This window comes from Pristiophorus japonicus, unplaced genomic scaffold, assembly GCF_044704955.1.
Source record: "Pristiophorus japonicus isolate sPriJap1 unplaced genomic scaffold, sPriJap1.hap1 HAP1_SCAFFOLD_676, whole genome shotgun sequence".
NCBI lineage: Eukaryota > Metazoa > Chordata > Chondrichthyes > Pristiophoridae > Pristiophorus > Pristiophorus japonicus.
Window position 1 is genome coordinate 63,086 of NW_027254589.1, and position 22,372 is coordinate 85,457.

Here is a 22,372-nt window from a genome sequence, read left to right on the forward strand (position 1 = left end):
TGGTGGGAATTGGGAGTTCTCTGTATGAAGGGAGTCCTATGTTACCGGCCTGATAGTTACCTCCTTGGAGAGATGAGGTTTAATCTGTCTTTGGTTTGCATAGAGTTCAGAACCAGTCGGTGCCAATAAAGTCTTGTTGCTGGTTGGTGGTGCTAAATTCTTAAAGGGTAAAAAGCGCCTCAGTGATGATTGGTGCTGGTGACCTCTTGGTGCCGACTGATGCTGGTGAGTCCATTGTGTTGGTTGAAGTTGCTGATCCTTCAGTTCTCGGCAATGCTGGTGTTTCTCAAGCACTTGTTCAGTCTTGCTTTGTCCTGAAATGAAGCGTCTAGTTTGGTATTTTCTGGAGGTACATGCTTCTCTGTTGGCAGATCTCAACTCCTTGGGCTTCTGGGAAAACTGAAAAAAGGAAAGCAAGAAATCCAGATCGGTCACTTTAGGCAACAGCATATTTGGTACTTTAGTGTCTCTCAACAATCTAAGGTGTCTGTCTTGGCTCAGTTGGTAGCACTCTCATCTCTGAATCAGAAGGTCGTGTGTTCAACATAAGAACATAAGAATTAGGTACAGGAGTCGGCCATTTGGCCCCTCGAGCCTGCTCCGCCATTCAGTAAGATCATTGCTGATCTTGTACCTCGACTCCACTTTCCCGCACTATCCCCATATCCCTCGATTGCCTTAATATCCAAAAATCTATCGATCTCTGTCTTGAACATACTCAACGACTGAGCCTCCACATTCAAGTCTAGAGAACGATCTCTGTGCTGGAACGGACAGGCCCAAAGCTCACCCAATATCGGGCTTCTCATTTACACCAAACCGACGAGCTGCAGACACCTGCTCGGATCTCCCCAGGCAGCACGGCGTTGAAGAGTATTTGAATTTGTGGTTACTGCATCAGGTATAGGTCTCGGGAGAAGGGGATGTGCCCGGGAGAGGGGGGAATCTGGACAGGTAGGTGGGTGGGCACTCCTGCACCTGTCGGCTCCACATTCATGAAAGCATTTATTTTAAACTTGCCCTTTTGCTGGTGGCCTCCAGCGGCTCCATTGAGGGGCGCTGGTTAGGCCGCAGGAAAACCTGGTTTTCTTGAATGTAGCCGGCCTGGTGCCAGCTGTGTTCAGGCAAACCAGTTTGGTAAAGGAAGCATCAACCAGGCACTCGGCCCCTGATTTGCAAATGCAAAGGACTAATGGCTGTTTCAGACGTGGGCCTTGGATGCCTCTTTTGATGCCTATACCAATATGGTGGGCGGCGCACACCCAACGTGGAATGTACACGTGCTGCTTGACCACTACACTGGACATTTTGGCGCCCGTTTTATGCCTGTAAAATGGATTCAAAGTCATCGAATTTCTAGGCCCTAATGCTTTAAATACTCCAGAACATTAACAAAAGGCTGGCACTGGGCCAACCAACTCGACTCACTTGTGAGCGTCCGGGAAGAGAGGTATTTTTATAATCGCGTGCTGGCAATGTAGTAGCAGTGTGGACAGACGGGGCTGTAAAGGAAATCACAGAATGTCACCAACACCGAGTGTAGATAGGAACACGCAAACATGGAGGTTGGGGAAAGTCCATTGCAGTCCATTGGGTGGTCCCAAAGTTCACAAAAACCCAAACTGTACTGTCGTCCATAGCCCAAAACACTTCTTTCACCAAAAGAATCTACTCAGCTCCCTCTTGAATTCACTAATACTCTCACCTTTCAATGACTCAAACAATAGAAAAATACTAAGCATGCTGGAAATCTGAAATAAAAACAGAAAACGCTGGAAATACTCAGCACCTATGAATGCCCATCTTTCCCTGGCTGTGTACTTGCTTAAAAACTGTCCATCTCTAACCCCTTCCAGTTCTGACAAAAGGTCATCATCCTGAAATGTTAACTCTGTTTCTCGCTGCACAGTTGCTGCTGATCTGCAGAGTATTTCCAGTATTTTCTGTTCTTATCCCTTCAATGACTATGGGCAGCTGATCCAGATGTGGTAGTTACCGTGAAATATTTATTTAAACGTACAGGATTGCAGTTTCCCGAACCATGCCTGTCTGATACAGAAGACAAGAGCAACTCCAGCAATGAGAGTAAGTCCCAGCACAGCCCCCACACTGATCCAGACAATCCTCAGGTCTTCATCCATTTGGACATTAGGATCTGTGAAAGTGAGAGGGACATGTAAGGGACTGGACTAACAGAATAAGATATTTGCCATCAAATATTGGACCTTTACCAGCCCTGATCCACAAGGTGATGTCAGACGCAGATATAATATTATTACAATGTGAACTGTACTTACTGGTTACATTGAGCTGCTCCCACTGATATCTCCCCACACTTTACAGTAATAGGCGGCAGTGTCACTGGGCTGCACATTTGTGACTGTCAGAATGAAGCTGTTATTGGAGGTGTCTCTGGAAGGCTGGAGACGGTCAGTGGAACCTGGGCTCCCTCGTGTGCTGCCACTTGCCTTCTGTGTTAAAACCCACTCCATATCTTGCCCCGGTAGTTGCCGGTACCAGTGCACATCGGTGTCACTCACTCTGGAGTGCCGCATGGTGCACTGTAACCGCGCCGTGTGACCCTCTGTGACACGTTCCAGGCCCGGAGACTGGATAACTACTCCTTTAAGGGGAAAGGAAAGATAGAAATAGCTTGAAGACCATCGGCAGATGGGGAGGTGTCCTTCGTGCTTAAATGCAAAGCACAATATTGCATTGTTCAGCAAAATCAATTCCAATAATTAACTAGTAGAGTTAGTTAATTACTAATTCATGAAAGTGAAACCTTTTAATGCAGAGCTTGTATTGAACTATTGGCACCATTGGGAGATTTGAACTCATGACGGGTTGCTAGTCTAGTCCCATAACCATTAGCCTCGTGGTTACTGTACTGGACAGTCTCCTTCCAATCAGTAGTGATAGAAGGATTCATCTGTAGTGCCATCAAGCGACACCTACTCATTAATAGCCACCTCTCTTTCCGTTGAGTTTCCACTTCAGCCATTCAGCTCCAGATGTCATAACAGCCTTGATGCAAACATGGACACAAGGCAGCTTTCCAATCTGTATGGCACCAAAGAGCCTCAACAAAATTAGGTAAATGGCCTGTAGCTGAGGCCATACCTAACACACAGGAAGATGTTTTGGTTGTCAGAGGACAATCATTTCAGCCCTGGGACATCTATGCTTCGTTCCTTTGTCCCAACCATCTGCAGCTGCTTCATCAATGAATTTCCCTCCATCATAATGTCAGAAATGGGGCTGTTCACTTGTGATTTCCACAGCAGACCCTGGACTACATCTAGGCTTGGGTTGACATTTGGCAGGTAACATTTGTGGCCTATCAATTGGCGCATTGAATTTACAATCCTCTTCCTCGCTGGAAGAGGGAACCAGTGCTGTGGTGTAGGATTTAAATTCACATCATGTGGGGGGGCGGGCAATGAAAGAACAAGATAAGGAAACAGAAAGGAAAGAAAAATGGACAAGGAATGTAGGAATAAGGAGTGGCCGTAGGTTCTATTAAGTCGGCCTGAGATGGCAGGCGGGGCCTCAGTTTAATGTTCATCTGAAAGACGGCACCTCCGACAGTGCAGCACTCCTTCAGTACTGCCCCTCCAACAGTGCCATACTCCCTCAGTACTGCCCCTCCAACAGTGCCATACTCCCTCAGTACTGCCCCTCCGACATTGCAGCACTTGCTCAGTACTGCCCCTCTGACAGTGCCATACTCCCTCAGTACTGCCCATCCGACAGTGTAGCACTCCCTCAGTGCTGCCCTTCCAACAGTACAGTGCTCCCTCAGTACTGCCCCTCCGACAGTGCCATACTCCCTCAGTAGCTCCCCTCCCAACAGTGCAGCGCTCCCTCACTACTGCCCCTCCGACAGTGTAGCGCTCCCACAGTACTGCCCTTCCAACAATGCAGCGCCCCTCAGTACTGCCCCTCGGACAGTGCCTTTCTTCCTCAGCTGCTCCCCCGACAGTGCCGTACTCCCTCAGATCTGCCCCTCCGACAGTGCAGCGCTCCCTCGGTATTGCCCCTCTGACAGTGCGGTGCTCCCTCGGTACTGCCCCTCTGACAGTGCAGCATTCCCTCAATACTGCCCCTCCGATAATGCGGCGCTCCCTCAGTGCTGCCCCTCCGACAGTGCGGCGCTCACACAGTGCTGCACCTCCGACAGTGCAGCGCTCCCTCAGTACTGTCCCTCCGACAGTGCAGCACTCCCTCAGTACTGCCCCTCCGACAGTATAGCGCTCCCTCAGTACTGCCCCTCTGATAGTGCAGCACTCCCTCAGGAAGGAAGGATGTAATCGGAGATTGATAGTGGGGGGGAGAGAGAGGGAAGCCACGATTGTGTGGCTGGGGGAGAGAGAGAGGCCACGATTGTGTGGGTGGGGGAGAGGGAGGCCATGATTGGGCAGCTGCGGGAGAGAGAGGGAGGCCACGATTGGGCGGCTGGGGGAGAGAGAGGGAGGCCATGATTGGGCGGGTGGGGGGTAGAGAGAGAGAGAGACCAAGATTGGGTGGGTGGACGGGGAGAGAGGGCACGATTGGTCGGGCAGGAGAGAGTGAGAGAGAGAGGCTACGATTGGGCGGGTGGGGGAGAGAGAGGCTACGATTGGGCGGGTGGGGGAAGAGAGCGGCCATGACTGGGCGGGCGGCGGGGAGAGAGAGAGAGAGAGGCTATGATTGGGCGGGTGTGGGGTGTTATATTTGTAACCTTGTTTCTATCTTGTACCGCCACCAGAGGGCTCATCCCCTGGAGTCCCAAGGGATCCCACAATCCCTTGGGAGCACAGGTACTTAAGGAGGCCTCCCAGGCTGGAGAGGCACTCTGGAGACCTGCAATAAAAGACAAAAGTCACACTTTACTTTTAGCTCACAGTATCCAGTCAGACTCTTTATTCATACATAACAACTGGCGACGAGATACAGATGACAAACCCAACGATGCAGAGAACAGTGGCAATCCTGGAGAAATTTTTGGAGGGAAATGATTGGGAAGTCTTCCAGGAGCGACTCGACCAATACTTCGTGGCCAACGAGCTGGAAGGATAAGCGAACACTGCCAAACGAAGGGCAATTCTCCTCACCGTCTGCGGGGCACCAACATATGGCCTCATGAAAAATCTGCTTGCTCCAGCGAAACCCAGAGAGAAATCGTACAATGATTTATGCACACTTGGCTGGGAGCATCTGAACCCAAAGGAAAGCGTTTTGATGGCGAGGTACCGGTTCTACACCTACAAAAGTTCTGAAGGCAGGAAGTGGTGAGTTATATCGCTGAGCTAAGACGCCCTTGCAGGACATTGCGAATTTGAAGGACATTTGGAGCACATGCTCAGAGACTTTTTCGTACTTGGCATTGGCCATGAAATGATACTTCACAAACTTTTGACTGTGTAGACCCCAACCTTGAGTAAGGCCATAGCAATAGCCCCGGCGTTCATTGCCACCAGTGACAATACTGAGCAAATCTCTCAGCACACAAGTGCTGCTACAAGTACTGTGAACAAAGTGATGTTGTTTTCACATCGCAACGTACAGGGCAGGCTCCACATGCCTGCAGCTGCACGTCCGCAGATGTCTCAGAGTCCATCATCAAGGGTGATGAATGTAAGGCCATTAACACCTTGTTAGCGCTGTATCATTTCCATTCATGCTGCTTCAAAGGGTACGTTTGCAAGAGCTGTGGAACAATGGGACACCTCCAATGTATGTGCAGGCGAGTTGCAAATCCTGTTAATCCTGCAAACCACCATGTAGCAGAGGATGAACAGATCCACGGCAGATCATCACGAACCAGAGCCTCAGACTGAAGAGGCAGAGGTATATGGGGTGAACACATTTAGCACAAAGTGTCCCCCGATAATGCTGAAGGTTGAACTAAATGAACTCCCGGTGTCAATGGAGCTGGACACGGGTGCGAGCCAGCCCATTATGAGCAAAAACACTTTTGATAAATTATGGTGCAGCAAGGCCTCAAGGCCAGTCTTGACTCCAATCCGCACAAAACTGAGACCTTACACAAAGGAAATGATTCCCATAGTCGGCAGTGTTACTGTAAAAGTCTCCTACGATGGAGCGGTGCACAAGCTACTACTCTGGGTGGTACCGGGCGATGGTCCCACGCTGCTTGGCAGGAGCTGGCTGGGAAAGATACGCTGGAACTGGGACGATGTCCGCGTGCTCTTGCCCGCTGACGACACTTCGTGTGCCCAGGTCTTAAACAAGTTCCCTTCACTGTTCAAACCAAGCATCGGGAAGTTCCAAGGAGCAGAAATGCAGATCCATCTAATTCCAGGGGTGTGACCTATCCATTACAAGGGAAGAGCAGTACCGTACATGATGAGAAAAAGGGTAGAGATCGAGCTAGGCCAGCAGCATCATATCGCTGATCGAATTCAATGAGTGGGCCAGTCCGATCGTTCCAGTCCTCAAGTGAGATGGCACAGTCAGAATCTGTGGTGATTACAAAGTAACTATCAATCGTTTCTCCCTGCAGAATCAATACCCACTACCAAAGTCCGACGGCTTTTTGCCACGCAGGTGGGAGGAAAGATGTTCACGGATCTGGACTTGACCTTGGCCTACATGACGCAGGAGCTGGAGGAATCATCGAAGGGCCTCACCTGCATTAACACACACAAAGGTCTCTTCATTTATAACAGATGCCATCCGCCACAGACCAGGCACAGAAAACTCTGCCCATGCTCTCAGTAGGCTGCCATTGCCCACCACGGGGGTGGAAATGGCACAACCCGCAGATTTAGTCATGGTAATGGAAGCATTTGAGAGTGAGCAATCACCTGTCACAGCCCAACAGATTAGAACTTGGACAAGCCAGGAACCCTTACTTGCCCTAGTTAAAAACTGTGTGCTGCACGGGAGCTGGTCCAGTATCCCAGTGGAAATGCAGGAACAGATAAAGCTGTACCAGTAGCACAAATATGAAATGTCTATACAGGCAGGCTGCCTTCTGTGGGGCAATCAAGTAGTAGTCCCCAAGAAGGGCAGAGATACCTTCATTAGTGACCTCCACAGCATCCACCCAGGCATCGCAATGATGAAAGTGATATCCAGATCCCACGTGTGGTGGCCCGGTATCGATGCGGACTTAGAGTCCTGCATGCACAGATGTAACACATGCTTGCAGTTGAACAATGCACCCAGGGAGGCGTCACTAAGTTTATGGTCTTAGCCCTCCAAACCGTGGTCTAGGATCTATGTCAACTATGCAGGCCCGTTCTTGGGTAAAATGTTTCTCGTGGTTGTAGATGCGTTCTCCAAATGGATTGAATGTGAGATAATGTTGGCAAGCACGTCCGCTGCCATCACTGAAAGCCTGCGGGCCATGTTTGCCACGCATGGACTACCCAATGTCCGTGTGAGCGACAATGGGCCATGTTTTACTAGTGCCGAATTCAAAGAATTCATGACCCGCAACGGGATCAAACATGTCACATCTGCCCCGTTCAAATCAGCATCCAATGGTCAGGCAGAAAGAGCAGTGCAAACTATCAATCAGGGCTTGAAGAGGGTAACTGAAGGCTCACTGCAGACTCGCCTATCCTGAGTCCTGCTTAGCTACCGCCCGAGACCCCACTCGCTTACTGGGATTCCACCTGCTGAACTGCTCATGAAAAGGGCACTTAAGACAATGCTCTTGTTAGTTCACCCTGATTTACATGAAGCCGCCTGCTCTCTTCCTGTTCAACAAAGCACATATTATGATAGCTCAAATGTGTCACGCGAAATTGAAATCAATGATCCTACATTTGTATTAAATTATGGACAAGGTCCCAAGTAGATTCCTGGCACTGTTGTGGCCAAAGAGAGCAGGGTGTTTCGGGTCAAACTTTCAAATGGACTCATTCACTGGAAACACTTGGACCAAATCAAACTCAGATTCACTGAGCAACCCACTTTGTACCCTACTTTCTTTGATCCCCCCCCCCCCCAACATACACACCAGTGCCAACCGACACCGCGGTTGGCCACGAAGCAGAACCCATCATCCGCAGCAGCCCAGCAGGACTCACCATACTCGGCAGCTCAGCAAGGCCAGCTGCACAGTAGCCCAGTGACGGCCCAACAGATAATTCACCAATACCAGCGTCATTTGTACCGAGACGATCAATCACGGCAAGAAGGCCCCCAGATCGACTCACCTTGTAAATAGTTACACTGTTGACTTTGTGGGGAGTGTTGTTATATATGTAACCTTGTATATACCTTGTACAGCCACCATATGGCTCATCCTCTGGAGTCTCAAGGGATCCCACAATCCCTTGGGAGCACAGGTACTTAAGGAGGCCTCCCAGGCTGGAGAGGCACTCTGGACACCTGCAATAAAAGTCGAAGGTCACACTTTACTTTGAGTTCACAGTATCCAGTCAGACTCTTTATTCATTCATAACAGGGGGAGAGAGAGTGAGAGAGAGAGAGAGACCACGATTGGACGGGTGGGGGAGAGAGAGGCCATGATTGGGCGGGCGTGTGAGAGAGAGAGAGAGAGAGAGAGAGAGAGAGAGAGAGGCCACGATTGGGCGGGTGGGGAGAGAGAGGGGCCATGATTGGGCGGGCGTGTGTGTGAGAGAGAGAGAGAGAGAGAGAGAGAGAGAGGCCACGATTGGGCGGGTGGGGAGAGAGAGGGGCCATGATTGGGCGGGCGTGTGTGAGAGAGAGAGAGAGAGAGAGAGAGGCCACGATTGGGCGGGTGGGGAGAGAGAGGGGCCATGATTGGGCGGTGTGAGAGAGAGAGAGAGAGAGAGGCCACGATTGGGCGGGTGGGGAGAGAGAGGGGCCATGATTGGGCGGGCGTGTGTGAGAGAGAGAGAGAGAGAGAGAGAGAGAGGCCACGATTGGGCGGGTGGGGAGAGAGAGGGGCCATGATTGGGCGGGCGTGTGTGAGAGAGAGAGAGAGAGAGAGAGAGGCCACGATTGGGCGGGTGGGGAGAGAGAGGGGCCATGATTGGGCGGTGTGAGAGAGAGAGAGAGGCCACGAGTGGGGGAGAGAGAGTGGCCATGATCGGGCAGTGGTGGGGGAGAGAGAGAGAGGCCGCGATCGATGGGGGGATAAGAGAGAGAGAGAGGCCACGATTGGGTGGGGGGGGGGGGGGGGAGAGTGAAAGAGAGAGAGGGAGGCCACGATCGGGCGGGGGGCAGAAAGAGAGAGGCCACCATTGGGCGGGGGAGGGGGGGGGAGAGGCTACAATCGATGTAGGTGATGGCGGGGGGTGCAGTCCTGCCCCTCTTGCCCCAGAAGCAGTGCTGGAACATGCACTTACCTTGTGGATTGGGCCGCTCCCGCCTCCCTTTCACTGCTGGATTACCCGACTCCCGGGAAACCTGCGCAGGAGCTGCCTTGCTTCATTTTCAGTTCTGATCCCGAGCGCCGCACTTTCCAGAACCTCTCCCCATTATTCACCTAATCCCAGACACTGGGTGTTGTCAGGCTCTTGACTCTATAGGCCTTGTCGCCAAGCCTGATCCTGGTCCTCTGCCAGTGTCCACACACACACACACTTTCCGGCAGGGACCATGGGTTCGTCATTTAGTGTGGGAACCATGGCTGCCTTGTCCTTCCCCACTGCAGAGTTGCTAAAGTCAACGTTAACGTGCCAACTGCTGGCCTCATTAGCAGATCCTCAGGACAGCCCAACCCTGGCATTTCCCCTTGTGATGAACACATGATTCACATTTGGAGCCACTGCTGGCTCCTATTTAAATGCCACATTAACACACACACCATTTCAGTTGGGTCGCTTTTGAATTCAGGCAGGAGCTGACTTTGGCTGTCTTTGGAATTTTAATTTCTTATGTTATATATGTAAACCTGTAAATACCTTGTTTAATTATTAGAGGGCCCATCCCCTGGAGTCCCAAGGGATCCCACAAGCCCTTGGGAGCAGCTGTACTTAAGGAGGCCTCACAGGCTGGGGAGGCACTTTGGAGGCCTGTAATAAAAGACTACGGTCACACTTTACTTTGAGCTCTCAGTATCTGGTCAGACTCTTTATTCATACACAACATTATTGTTCTATTAAACAAACAACTTCTTTGTGAAAATAAAACCCTTCCCATCTTGGACAATCCATCCTTTCCCCCTGCCCTGCTGTGGGTCGGATACAGGTCCCAGTGCGGTCTGTTCCTGTGAACCTGCGAGTGATAGCTAACATTTACATACCGATGACATTCAGCTGGGTTCCTGCTCCATCGATACGGCTCCACACACTGCAGATATAGGCAGCGGTGTTTCTGTGCTGCACGCCTGTGACGGTCAGAATGAAGCTAATACTGGTGACATCCCTGGAAGACTGAAAATGGTCAGCAAAACCCCGCTACTTTTTTAATGTATTATTTGTGTAATGAAGTATCATCTCCTTGTGTGTACCAGGGAGCTGTTGGGACCAGTGAACATCCACTTGCCTGACGTTGTCTTTCTTCATGGTGCAGCGTAAGCTCACAGTCTGACGCTCTCTCACGCTATAGACTGTCGGAGACTGAACCAGTACTGGTTCCGCCACTGCACCTGGGAATGTGATTGGTAAGTAAATAAATATAACTTAACGTAAGAATGACTTGCATTTCTATAGTACCTTTCACAACCTCAGGACGTCCCAAAACGCTTTACAGCCTGGTGTGTAGTCACTGTTGTAATGTAGGAAAGGCGGCAGCCAATTGCAAGCTCCCACAAACAGCTATGTGATAAAGACCAGATAGTCTGTTTTACAACAACAACTTGTATCTATATAGCGCCTTTAATGTAGTAAAATGTCCCAAGGCACTTCACAGGAGTGTTGTAAGACAAAAATGTGACACCGAGCCACGTAAGATGGGGCAGATGACCAAAAACTTGGCCAAAGAGGTAGGTTTTAAGGAGCATCTCAAAGGAGGAAAGAGAAGCAGAGAGGTTTAGGGAGAAATTCCAGAGCTTAGGGCCGAGGCAGCTGAAGGCATGGCCACTGATGGTTGAACGATTATAATCAGGGATGCTCAAGAGGGCAGAATATGAGGAGCACAGACATTCTCGAGGGGGGGGGGGTTGTGGCATTGGAGGAGATTACAGAGATAGGGAGAGGCGAGGCTATGGAGGAATTTGTAAACAAGGATGAGAATTTTGAAATCGAGGCAAATGTTGATTGAGGAATAAATATCGGCCCAGGACACGGGCGATAACCCTTCTTCTTCGAACTCTTCTACGAAATAGTGCCAAGGGATCTTTTACATCCATCTGCGAGAGCAGACGGGACCTCGGATTAATGTCTCCCCCGAAAGACGGCACTTCCGACACTGCAGCACTCCCTCAGCACTGCAGTGGAGTGCCAGCCTAGATTTATGAGCTCAAGTCTCTGGAATGGGACTTGAACCCACAACCCAACAGTGCAATATATCCCAACAGTGGATAGTCAAGGGGCTATAATGGAGGAGGAACACAATCACAATCACTAATGAGGTGGTACTCATTAAATAATGGGACAAAAGGTGTAGAAATCCCCTGGACCTGATGGCTTGCATCCTAGGGTCTGATTAGTGGATGCATTGGTTGTAATTTACCAAAATTCCTTGGATTCTAGGGAGGTCCCAGCAGATTGAAAAACTGCAATTGTAACACCCCTATTTAAAAAAGGAGGCAGAAAAAAAGCAGGAAACTACAGACTAGTTAGCCTGACATCTGTGGTTGGGAAAATGTTGGATTCCATTATTAAAGAAGCAGTAGCAGAACATTTAAAAAAGCAGAATTCAGTCAGGCAGAGTCAGCATGGATTTATGAAAGGGAAGTTGTTATATATGTGGACTTGTATTTACTCTGTACAGCCACCAGAGGGCTCATCCCCGGGAGTCCCAAGGGATTGCATAATCCCTTGGGAGGACAGGTATTTAAGGAGGTTTCACAGGTTGGAGAGGCACTCTGGAGACCTGCAATAAAAGACTAAGGTTACACTTTACTTTGAGCTCACAGTGTTCAGTCTGACTCTTTCTCCATACACAATAACTGGCAACGAGATACAGATAACAAATCCAAAGATGCAGAGAACAGTGGGCATCCTGAAGACATTTTCGGAGGGAGATGATTGGGAAACTTTTGTGGAGCGATTCGACCAATACTTCGTGGCTAACGAGCTGGATGGGAAAGAGAGCACTGCCAAATGAAGGGCAATCCTCCTCACCGTCTGTGGGGCACCAACGTATAGCCTCATGAAGAATCTGCTCACTCCAGCGAAACCCACGGAGAAATTGTACGACGATTTGTGCACACTGGTCCGAGAGCATTTTAACCTGATGGAAGGCGTTCTGATGGCGAGGTACCGGTTCTACACCTACAAAAGGTCTGAAGGCCAGGAAATGGCAAGTTATGTCGCCGAGCTAAGTGCATTGCAAATTTGAAGGACATTTGGAGCACATACTCCGAGACTTTTTCGTACTTGGCATTGTCCACAAAACCATACTTCTCAAATTTTTGACTGTAGAGACACCAACCTTGACCAAGGCCATAGCGATAACCCAGGCATTCATTGCCACAAGTGACAATACGATGCAAATCTCTCAGCACACAAGTGCTGCTACAATTACTGTGAACAAAGTGATTGGCTAACTAACAGAGAACACAGAGTCGGGATAAATGGTTCATTCTCGAGTTGGCAATCAATAACTAGTGGGGTGCTGTGGGGATTAGTGCTGGAACCTAACTATTTACAATCTACATTAACGACTTGGATGAAGGGACCGAGTGTAACGTAGCCAAGTTTGCTGATGATACAAAGATGGGAGGAAAAGCAACGTGTGAGGAGGGACAAAAAACTTGCAAAAGGACATAGACAGGCTAAGTGAGTGGGCAAAGATTTGGCAGATGGAGTATAAAGTGTAAGGTTATGCACGTTGGCAGAAAAAATCGAAGAGCAAGTTATTATTTAAATGGAGAAAAATTACAAAGTGCTGCAGTACAGCGAGACCTGGGGGTCTTGGTGCATGAAACACAAAAGGTTAGTATGCAGATACAGCAAGTGATCAGGAAGGCCAATGGAATTTTAGCCTTTATTGCAAAGGGGATGGAGTATAAAAGCAGGAAAGTCTTGCTACAGTTATGCAGGGTATTGGTGAGGCCACATCTAGAATATTGCGTAAAATTTTGGTTTCCATATTTAAGAAAGGATATACTTGCTTTGGAGGTAGTTCAGAGAAGGTTCACTAGGTTGATTCCAGAGATGAGGGAGTTAACTTATGACGAAAGGTTGGGTAGTTTGGGTCTCTACTCATTGGAATTCAGAAGAATGAGAGGTGATCTTATCGAAACGTATAAGATTATGAGGGGGCTTGACAATGTGGATACAAAGAGGATGTTTCCACTAATAGGTGAGACTAGAACTAGGGGGCATAATCTTAGAATAAGGGGCCGTCAATTTAAAACTGAGATGAGGAGGAATTTCTTTTCTCAGAGGGTTGTAAATTTGTGGAAATCGCTGCCTCAGAGAGCTGTGGAAGCTGGGACATTGAATAAATTTAAAACAGAGACAGTTTCTCAACCGATAAGGGAATAAAGGGTTATGGAGAGCGGGCAGGTAAGTGGACCTGAGTCCATGATTGGATCAGCCATGATCATATTAAATGGCGGAGCAGGCTCGAGGGGCCGTATGGCATGCTCCTGCTCCTATTTCTTGTTATGCTCTAGCCTTCCGACTCAGGTGGGAGTGCTGCCCACTTCTCCGAGAGAACTCACTCTTGCTGAACTTACAACCAGGGTCCTGAACTTAAGGAAAGGTAACTTCGATGGTTTGAAGCATGAATTGGCTAGAGTAGACTTGCAAATGATATTTAAAGGGTTGACAGTGGATATGCAATGGCAAACATTTAAAGATCACATGGATGAACTTCAGCAATTGGACATCCCTGTCTGGAGTAAGAATAAAATGGGGAAGGTGGCTCAACCCTGGCTAACAAGGGAAATTAAGGATAGTGTTAAATCCAAGGAAGAGGCATATAAATTGGCCAGAAAAAGCAGCAAACCTGAGGACTGGGAGAAATTTAGAATTTAGCAGAGGAGGACAAAGGGTTTAATTAAGAGGGAGAAAATAGAGTGTGAGAAGAAGCTTGCCGGGAACATAAAAACTGACTGCAAAAGCTTCTATAAATATGTGAAGTGAAAAAGATTAGTGAAGACAAACGTAGCTCCCTTGCAGTCGGATTCAGGTGAATTTATAATGGGGAACAAACAAATGGCAGACCAATTGAACAAATACTTTGGTTCAGTCTTCACGAAGGAAGATACAAATAACCTTCCAAAAGTACTAGGGGACCGAGGGTCAAGTGAGAGGAGGAACTGAAGGATATCCTTATTAGGTGGGAAATTGTGTTAGGGAAATTGATGGGATTGAAGGCCGATAAATCCCCGGGGCCAGATAGTCTGCATCCCAGAGTACTTAAGGAAGTGGCCCTAGAAATAGTGGATGCATTGGTAATCATTTTCCAACAGTCTATCAACTCTGGATAAGTTCCTGTGGACTGGAGGGTAGCTAATGTAACACCACTTTTTAAAAATGGAGGGCAAGAGAAAATGGGTAATTATAGACCGGTTAGCCTGACATCAGTCGTGGGGAAAATGTTGGAATCAATTATTAAGGATGAAATAGCAGCGCATTTGGAAAGCAGTGACAGGATCGGTCCAAGTCAGCTTGGATTTATGAAGGGGAAATCATGCTTGACAAATCTTCTGGAATTTTTTGAGGATGTAGTTAGTAGAGTGGACAAGGGAGAATCAGTGGATGTGGTGTATTTGGATTTTCAAAAGGCTTTTGACAAGGTCCCACACAAGAGATTGGTATGTAAAATCAAAGCACATGGTATTGGGGGTAATATACTGATGTGGATCGAGAACTGGTTGGCAGACAGGAAGCAGAGAGTTGGGATAAATGGGTCCTTTTCAGAATGGCAGGCAGTGACTCGTGGAGTGCCGCAGGGTTCAGTGCTGGGACCCCAGTTCGTTACAATATACAACAATGATTTGGATGAAGGAATTGAGTGTAATATCTCCAAATTTGCAGATGACACTAAACTGGGTGGCGGTGTGAGCTGTGAGGGGTCGCTAAGGGGCTGCAGGGTGACTTGGACAGGTTAGGTGAGTGAGCAAATGCATGGCAGATGCAGTATAATGTGGATAACTGTGAGGTTATCCACTTTGGGGGCAAAAACGCAAAGACAGAATATTATCTGAATGGTGGCAGATTAGGAAAAGAGGTGGTGCAACGAGACCTGGGTGTCATGGTTCATCAGTCATTGAAAGCTGGCCAGGTGCAGCAGGTGGTAAAGAAGGCAAATGGTATGTTGGCCTTCATAGCAATGGAATTTGAGTATAGGAACAGGGAGGTCTTACTGCAGTTGTACAGCGCCTTGGTGAGGCCTCACTTGGAATATTGTGTTCAATTTTGGTCTCTGAATCTGAGGAAGGACGTTCTTGCTATTGAGGAAGTGCAGCAAAGGTTCACCAGACTGATTCCCGGGATGGTCGGACTGACATATGAGGAGAGACTGGATCAGCTGGGCCTTTATACATTGGAGTTTAGAAGGATGAGAGGGGATCTCATAGAAACATACAAAATTCTGACGGGACGGGACAGGTTAGATGCGGGTAGATTGTTCCCAATATTGGGGAAGTCCAGAACCAGGGAACACAGTCTTAGGATAAGGGGTAGGCCAATAGGACTGAGATGAGGACAAACTTCTTCACTCAGAGTTGTTAACCTGTGGAATTCCCTGCCGCAGAGAGTTGTTGATGCCAGTTCATTGGATATATTCAAGAGGGAGTTAGATATGGCCTTTACGGCTAAAGGGATTAAGGGGTATGGAGAGAAAGCAGGAAAGGGGTACTGAGGGAATGATCAGCCATGACCTTATTGAATGGTGGTGCAGGCTCGAAGGGCCGAATGGCCTACTCCTGCACCTATTTTCTATGTTTCTGTGTCTCTACTGCCTGATGTGAATTACTGACCAGCTTGCTTTTTGCCCACCAGATGCCAGGTTGCTCTGTATTTAATGACGTACACTAACAGTGTTGAACAGGAAGGGAGGAATTGTATGTGGGAGTGTTATAGCTGGAATATTCTGGCCGGTGATCTTGTACATTATTGCACGCTGCACATGCTGAGAATGCCATTGCCAGAATGTGGTTTGAAACTGTAGACCTGTTGGAGAGAAGCCCCAACTCTTGAGACAAGGCGAGGCTTTCAAGTATAGGCTTTAGGGAAGACAGTAAAAGACAATTCAATAGATACATTTAATCATGTTATTGTGAGAGGGTCTTCATATTTAGAATTTTATATTATGTTTAAACTTTATTTCTGACATTAGAAAATTAATTTATGGCGAATAAATTGCAATTATTATTGGTCAGTCAGTGGTCAGCGGAAAATGAACGGCGCTCACCGTTCATTACACTTAAGGTTAAACATTTGTTTGCTTAGCACCACCCGTTAGTGCCCAAGAGGCGGGGGGTGGGGGGGCACTAGAACATAAGAATATAGAAATAGAAGCAGGAGTCGGCCATTTGTCCCCGCAAGCCTGCTCCGCCATTTAATCAGATCATGGCTGATTTGATCTTGGGCTCAGCTACACTTCTCCGCCCACTCCCCATAATCCTTATCATTGAAACATATACTTGCATTGGAGGTAGTTCAGAGAAGATTCACTCATTTGATTCCTGAGGTGAAGGGATTGACTTATGAAGAAAGGTTGAGCAGGTTGGGCCTATACACGTTGAAGTTCAGAAGAATGAGAGATGATCTTATTAAGACATATAAAATAATGAGGGGGCTGGACAAGGTAAATGCAGAGAGGATGTTTCCACTCATGGAGTTATCTAGAACTAGGGTACATAGTTTTCGAATAAGGGGTCGCCCATTTAAAACTGAGATGAGGAGGAATTTCTTCTCTCGGTTGTACATCTGTGGAATTCTCTGTGCCAGAGAGCTGAGGAGGCTGGGTCATTGAATATATTTAAAGCGGAGATAGCAGAATTTTGAGCGATAAGGGAGTAAATGCATATGGGGAGCGGGCTGAAAAGTTGAGCTGAGCCAATAATCAGATCAGCCATGATCTTATTGAATGGCGGACCACGTTCGAGAGGCCCTTTGGCCTACTCCTGTTCCTATTTCCTATGTCTCTTATATTTACACAGTACCAGATCTAAGATAGCCTGCTCCCTGGTTGTTTCCACAATGTACTGTCCAAGGAAACCATCCCAGATACACTCTATGAATTCTTCCTCAAGGCTATCGTGCCCAATTTGATTTGTCCAATCAATATATAGAGTAAAATCACCCATGATTATTGCCGGAACTTTCTTACAAGATTCCAATACTGCTTTATTTATGCTCTGCCCAACAGTGTAGTTTCTGTTAGGGGGCCTATAGACTATGCCCACCAATAACTTCTTCCCCTTATTGTTTCTTATCTCCACCCAAATTGATTCTACATCTTGATCTTCTGAGCCAATATCATTTCTCATTACTGCACTGATCTCATCCTTTATTAACAGAGCTGCCCCACCTCCTTTTCCATTCTGTCCATCCTTCCGAATTGTCAAAAATCCCTGAATTTTCAGTTCCCAGCCTTGGTCACCTTGCAACCATGGCTCTGTAATGGTTATCAGATCGTACCCATTTATATCTATTTGTGCCGTCAATTCATCTGTCTTGTTACAAATGCTGCGTGCATTCATATAAAGTGCTTTTGATTTTGTCTTTTACTATTTTCCCTGCTTTGACCTCACTTTCTGATACACTTATGTTTATAAATTCTGTCCCTTCCTGTCACACTCTGGTTATCATTTCCCCCATCGCTCCCCTGCTCTACTGCCTTCTAGCCGCTAAGCACTTGCTGCCCGAGTGCCGCACTGTCGGTGCCTGCCGTGAACCTCAGTGGTGGTTTAGCAGCGGCGCTATCAGTTAACGCCGTGCACTCTAGCACCACCCACTTGGTGACGTCATGGGTGTACAACGCCACGTTAGTGCCGCGATCCTGAACTTCACTCCTTTCGCCTGCCGTAGCGCCTGGCACTGTCACCGACAGGGAGAGCGGGTGTTCCATGGAAGCTCCTGGGGCGATGTTATAGAGCAGGAGCCTGTGGCTGGTCAGTTGTAAAATCTTTTAACATTGCCGTGATTCTGTGAGGTCGCACATACTGCTGCCGGTGTTTCCAACGCTCCCTTCACCTTTCTGTCATTTTTCAGGTTTCCGAGCACCAGACCTTCATTATCCATGCAGTGCTACCACCCCTAGAGCCCTCAAAGTAGCGTAGAACGCTTCCCTAAGTGCTCCACTCCCCTCTTGGGGCGCTACTAGTGAATATCCCGTTTGGACACGGTAAACATCGCCCGGTGCTAATATTAGAACAGATTTTTAGGCCTAAGACTCTCTGTGGGCTTTTGCACTGTAACTTGCGGTAATCAGAGAGTAAAAACAGCGCGGTGCCCTCGACAGGGGATCTAGGACCTGTTTGAACACACCGTGATTCCTCCCGCAAAATCTGCACCATTGTAAAAAAAAAAAGTATTATGAGTAATTGGATTGGTTAACAAGCCATGACAGTGAAATGTTAGGTTTTTTCGATATAAAATGTTGACATGGGCCTTGAATTTTCTCGCAATCCTCAGCACTTGCACCATTATTGTGCTAAAAAAGAGCGAGGAAATTGGTTTTTTGACACATTTATGTACTGTGGGAAAACTCTCCATCCTCTCCAGAGGTTTTCGGGCCCGAGGACCATGGGAAGTGGATGGTGCCAATAAGTGTTCACCCATGTCCCTGATTACAGAAACAGGAAGGGTTTATTTAAACTCAATATTGCAGATTTGTGACCAGTCTTGAGTTTCATCGAACAATAAAAGTGTGCCGGAGCTGAACTACCTTCGGTGGACTGGATTGAATCGGTTTGGAGAATATAAAGGAGCAAAGCAAGTGCTAGTCATCCTGAGACAAGGGGCACTCCATCACACATGGTGCAGTGAGAGTTTCAGCCCCTATCGGCCACTGGGGAACCAGTTAAAATGGAAGAATAAAATGTTGTCCTGAAGTGGTGAACTGGCTGTCAGAGTTACAGCAGCAGCAGTTATGTCTCCAGATGTTTGAACACTCAAAGGACTGACACCATCGACCACAACAGACCCAGAAGGTTTAGCAGGCTGCTCTAACACTATCCAGCAAGATGCCCATTGAACACCACCTTCCTACAGTGCCTATACTTTATAAGCCGATTATAAAGTCCAGTCGTAGCCCGAGAATCACCTGCAACTGCTTCTCTTCCCTAACCACCGACTCCATCCCTCTCCTGGCAACTGTCTGAGGCTGGACCAGACCGCTCGCAACCTTGGTGTCGCACTTGACCCCGAGATGAGCTTCTGACCACATATCCGCACCATCACCAAGATCGTCAACTTCAACCTCTGTAGCATGGTCAGACTCTGCCCCTGCCTCAGCTTATCTGTTGTTGAAACCTCCCATCCATGCCTTTGTTACCTCTAGACTTTACCCTTGTGCTCGTGACCTAAATTGGCTCCTGGTCTGTTAATGCCTCAAAAATTCTCATCCTTGTTTTCAAATCCCTCATCCCTCCCTGAATTCCACCAGCCCTACAACCCTCCGAGATCTCAGCGCTCCTCCAATTCTGGCCTCTTGTGCAACCTCGATTTCAATCGCTCCAACATTGGCGGCCATGCCTTCAGCTGCCTTGGCCCTAAGCACTAGAATTCTCTCCCTAAACCTCTCCGCCGCTCGACCTCTCTCTCCTCCTTAAAACCTACTACTTTGACCAAGCGCAGTATCACATTTTGTTTGATAATGCTCCTGTGAAGTGTCTTGGGATGTTTTACTATGTTACAGGTGCAAGTTGTTATTATGCATGTGAATCCTCTGAGGGCTACTGGCAGGAATAAAATCAGAAAATGCTGGAAACATTCAGCAGGTCAGAGCATCTACGGAGAGAGAAACAGAGTTAACGTTTCAGGTTGATGGTCCTTCGTCAGTTCTGACCTGCTGAGTATTTCCAGCATTTTCTGTTTTGATTTCAGATTTCCAGCATCCGCATTATTGTGCTTTTGAGTCGCTGACAGAGTTTTCTGTACAGGTTGAACCTCCCTTATCCAGAACCCTGGAAACCTGGCCTGTTCTGCATAAGGGATTTTTCCGGATGAGGGGTGGTCATGTTAAATTGGATGGTACAGGTACTGAGCAAGGGGATATCAGGGCTGGCTGGCTTGGGGCTGGGAGTGCGGCAGAGAGATCATGGGGCGGGGGGGGGTGGATCGCGGGGTCAGGCCAACGATTGCTGGAGTCGGCAGCGAGGAAGGACTTCAATTTGTTCATGTAGGACTTCTGAGCATGTGCCACCAGTGGCCGGGAATGGTTCTGGACGAGGGGTGGCTCTGGATATGGGAGTTCTGGATAAGAACATAATAACATAATAAATAGGAGCAGGAGTAGGCCATACGGCACCTCAAGCCTGCTCTGCCATTTAATACGATCTTGGCTGATCCGATCATGGTCTCAGATCCACTTCCCTGCCCGTTCCCCATAACCCCTTATTCCCTTATCGGTTCAAAAACTGTCTATCTCTATCGTAAATTTATTCAGTGTCCCAGCTTCAATAGCTCTCTGAGGCAGTGAATTCCACAGTTTTACAACCCTCTGAGGAAATAAATTTTTCCTCATCTCAGTTTTAAAACGGCCCCTTATTCTAAGATTATGCCCCCTAGTTCTAGTCTCCCCTATCAGTGGAAACATTCTCTCTGTATCCACCTTGTCAAGCCCCCTCATCATCTTATACATTTCGATAAGATCACCTCTCAATTCCAATGAGTAGAGACCCAACCTACTCAACCTTTCCACATCGGTTAACCCCCTCATCTCCGGAATCAACCTTGTGAACCTTCTCTGAACTGCCGCCAAAGCAAGTATATCCTTTCGTAAATATTCCAGGTGTGGCCTCACCAATATCCTGTATAACTGTAGCAAGACTTCCCTACTTTTATACTCCATCCCCTTTGCAATAAAAACCAAGATTACATTGGCCTTCCTGATCACTTGCTGTACTGTAGCACTTTGCAATCTTTCTCCATTTAAATAATAACTTGCTCTTTGATTTTTTTCTGCCAAAGTACGTGACCTCACACTTTCCAACATTATACTCCATCTGCCAAATTTTTACCCACTCACTTAGTCTGTCTACGTTCTTTTGCAGATTTTTTGTGTCCTCCTCACCCATTGCTTTTCGTCCCATCTTTGTATCGTCAGCAAACTTGGCAACGTGACACTCAGTCCCTTCTTCCAAGTCGTTAATATAGATTGTAAATATTTGGGGTCCCGGCACTGATCCCTGTGGCACCCCACTAGTTACTGATTGCCAACCCGAGAATGAACCATTTATCCTGACTCTCTGTTTTCTGTTTGTTAGCCAATCCTCTACCCATGCTAATATATTACCCCCAACCCCGTAACTTTTATCTTGTGCAGTAACCTTTTATGTGGCACCTTGCCTTCTGGAAGTCCAAATACACCACATCCACTGGTTCCCCTTTATCCATCCTGTTCGTTGCATCCTCAAAGAATTCCAGCAAATTTGTCAAACATGACTTCCCCCTTCATAAATCCATGCTGACTGCCTGACCGAATTATGCTTTTCCAAATGTCCGACTACTACTTCTTTAATAATGGACTCCAACATTTTCCCAACCACAGATGTTAGGCTAACTGGTCTATAGTTTCCCGCTTTTTGTCTGCCTCTTTTTTTAAATAGGGGCGTTACATTTGCAGTTTTCCAATCTGCTGGGACCTCCCCAGAATCCAGGGAATGTTGGTATATTACAACCAGTGCATCTACTATCCCTGCCGCTACTTCTCTTAAGAGCTTAGGATGCAAGCCATCATGTCATGGGGATTTATCTGCCTTTAGACCCATTATCTTACTGAGTACCACCTCCATTGTGATTGTGTTAAGTTCTTCGCCTCCCCCCTCCATTGCCCCTTGACTATCCACTGTTGGGATATTGTTAGTGTCCTCTACTGTAAAGACTGATACAAAATATTTGTTCAGAGTTTCTGCCGTCTCCATGTTCCCCATTACTAATTCCCCGGTCGCGTCCTCTAAGGGACCAACATTTACTTTAGCCACTCTTCCTGTTTATATACCTATAGAAACTCTTGCTATCTGTTTTTAAGGGAGGTTCAAGCTGTACTTGAAATGAAGGCACAGGTTTCACCCACTCAGTGTTTAAGGGGAGAGTGAGAGTGAGAGTGTGGGGCAGTAATAATGTCCAATGAAGCCTTTTTTCCACAGCCTCAGAGATGTGATCACACAGTCACGGCAATGTTTGCACCGCAA

At 47.7% G+C, this 22,372-nt stretch overlaps 1 protein-coding gene across 8 annotated transcripts in view; it reads left to right on the forward strand.

The window, feature by feature from the left end:
• Positions 1-22,372, forward strand: part of LOC139256021 (uncharacterized) — a 172,728-nt gene that overhangs the window by 17,295 nt on the left and 133,061 nt on the right. The gene's annotated exons all lie outside the window — the stretch shown is intronic.